Source organism: Wasmannia auropunctata, unplaced genomic scaffold (genome assembly GCF_000956235.1).
Source record: "Wasmannia auropunctata unplaced genomic scaffold, wasmannia.A_1.0 LD335888.1, whole genome shotgun sequence".
In the NCBI taxonomy this organism is placed as follows: domain Eukaryota; kingdom Metazoa; phylum Arthropoda; class Insecta; order Hymenoptera; family Formicidae; genus Wasmannia; species Wasmannia auropunctata.
In genome coordinates this window covers 1,874,986-1,877,201 of record NW_012027002.1, presented here as the reverse complement: position 1 = coordinate 1,877,201, position 2,216 = coordinate 1,874,986, and the positions used below count along the sequence as shown (strand labels likewise).

Here is a 2,216-nt window from a genome sequence, read left to right as displayed (position 1 = left end):
AGAGAGAGAGAGAGAGAGAGAGGGATAAAAAGGAGGTGGAGGGAGGGGGAGAGGGAATAAGGTGGTTGCGAAAAGCGCGGAGGGTTGGCTGGGAGTTGGGCAAGACGCATGCAAATGGAAAGTTATGCCGCACGGAAACGAATATTGAATCAGCAGCTGGCCCGATAGAGACCAAAGTCGATGCGCGCGGCGCTCGCTTTTCATCCTCTGTCGCCGCGCAGGAACGACTCCTGCACGTCGAGATACGCTTCGCGACTCCACCTTAGCGCGGCTCCACGAACATTCTCCCTCGAGGGAGCGAGAGAATGAGTGAGTGAGTGAGTGAGTGAGTGAGCGAGCGAGCGCAACTCTCTACGTATGAGACGCCGAAGTTGGCGACGTTCCCTCGGACGAGCGACGACGGCCGGCCCGTGGAAGAGATTGGAAAACGTGGCCGCCGGCGAATTGTAGTCTTCTTCACTCGGAATGAAAATCGAACTAGGCTCCCTCGAGACCGTCGAGCCGACTCTTCCCAACTATGCGCGCCGTGAGGGGCGTCAAAAGAACGCAACCTCCCTCTCTCCTTCCCCCCACCTCCCTGTATCCCCGACTTCTTGAGTCTTGGAATCGGATTCTCAGAAGAGAACGTCTTGCACATTCGTTAGGACTACTCAAGCCGCCATTGTGCGACTTTTCTCTGCGAGACCGCGATACTCTTCGACGTTATTTTCTATTGTTTTTGCTTATTTGTATTTCGTTAAGATTTTTTTTTCATTTCTTATCTAGATTCTTTGCATTTATTTTAGTTGGCATTTTATTTTGAAAAAATACATTGAAAAATAATATATCAACATATTTTACGTGTAACAATACGATTTCTTAATTAGAATACAACAATATTGTCTCTCTACAATTCTGTTTATCATCAATTATAAGATTGCTTTTATTTTATATAGGTTATTTATATGTGCAATTAAAATTTCATATCAAAATGTACATAATTCTATCCTTCGAGGATCCTTTCTAATTTCTCATTCAATTATTAAACTTTTATTATTCTCCCATCGATTATTGATCGGTTATTCACTTGCTCGTATTGCTATTCATTTATGGCTAAAAATTGTAAATTTTAATCGAAGTTACAATGTTCCATATAGATTTAATGTTCTTGGGATACCAAGTAAATTCTATTCTATTCCGTCCTATTCACTCTCGAGCGACGAGAATGAGGATAAGGGAAGCGAGGTATGAAAAATGAAAAAGGAAATGTACGAGAGCAATGATCGGGAGGCGCACACGCGCGTGCCGATATGTGGTCATTCCGTGAAAAACAACGCTCGCGGTCGCAGTACTCGCCTGTTCGATCGATCGATCCCGTCGATCGAACGAACGTGCATAAGCCCGAGGGCGGATAAGTATTGTAAAACCAGGCCGAGTTTCGCAAACGCGTGAATAATGGACACCCGTTTGATAAGCGAAGAAGCGCTCGCGTGAGTCCGCTCGATTCATCCACTGGGCAGCGGGGATGATAGAGAAAGAGGATGAGAGAGAGAGAGAGAGAGAGAGAGAGAGAGAGAGAGAGAAAGGGGGGGGGAGAGAGAGCGAATCGCGGGGCCGCGGATGTATCGAAACAAATTTTTATGCGGGTCAAGCTTTTCTGCGCTTTTCGAAGCCGCCACCCCCACCCCTGGGGCTATACACCCCACTACCAATCGACACTCATTTATACTTTTACCACCACCCTACCGCCCCCACCGTGGGGATTGTTTATGACACGATTCGTTTGATTATTAGCTGTTTATACGCGACCATCGATCGAACCGCTAACTGCACGCGGCATTCCGACAGCAAAACAGTTCCGCCGCGCGCTTTACTGAAACCCTTTCGCACCAAAACCGGACGTTCTTTTTTTTCTCTCTCTTTCAAACGTGCGCCCGAACCGACGGGAAACTGGTTCTACTGGACTTCCTGGTTGACACTCGGTTACCCTTTCCCGTGATCTTAGTTCAATACGGACGACCGCTCGAACGACATCTTGACAACAGTGTTCCATGGATACATCACCGTTCGTCGTCTCAATTAAGTGTATACGATAAAAACAAGAGATTTCCGAAACTCTTTTGAACACCCGAAACAGAGTGTCCACGTGCGAATCTCTGTTTTACGATAATCAGCAAAAAGGGAAGCGGAGAGTGATGAAACCACATTTAAGCGTTACATAAAACACCGATTACTAT

General features: G+C 46.4%; 1 protein-coding gene across 1 annotated transcript in view; it reads right to left on the bottom strand.

The window, feature by feature from the left end:
* The window catches only part of LOC105455683 (RNA-binding protein Musashi homolog Rbp6), a 645,795-nt gene that overhangs the window by 165,303 nt on the left and 478,276 nt on the right, over window positions 1–2,216 (bottom strand). The gene's annotated exons all lie outside the window — the stretch shown is intronic.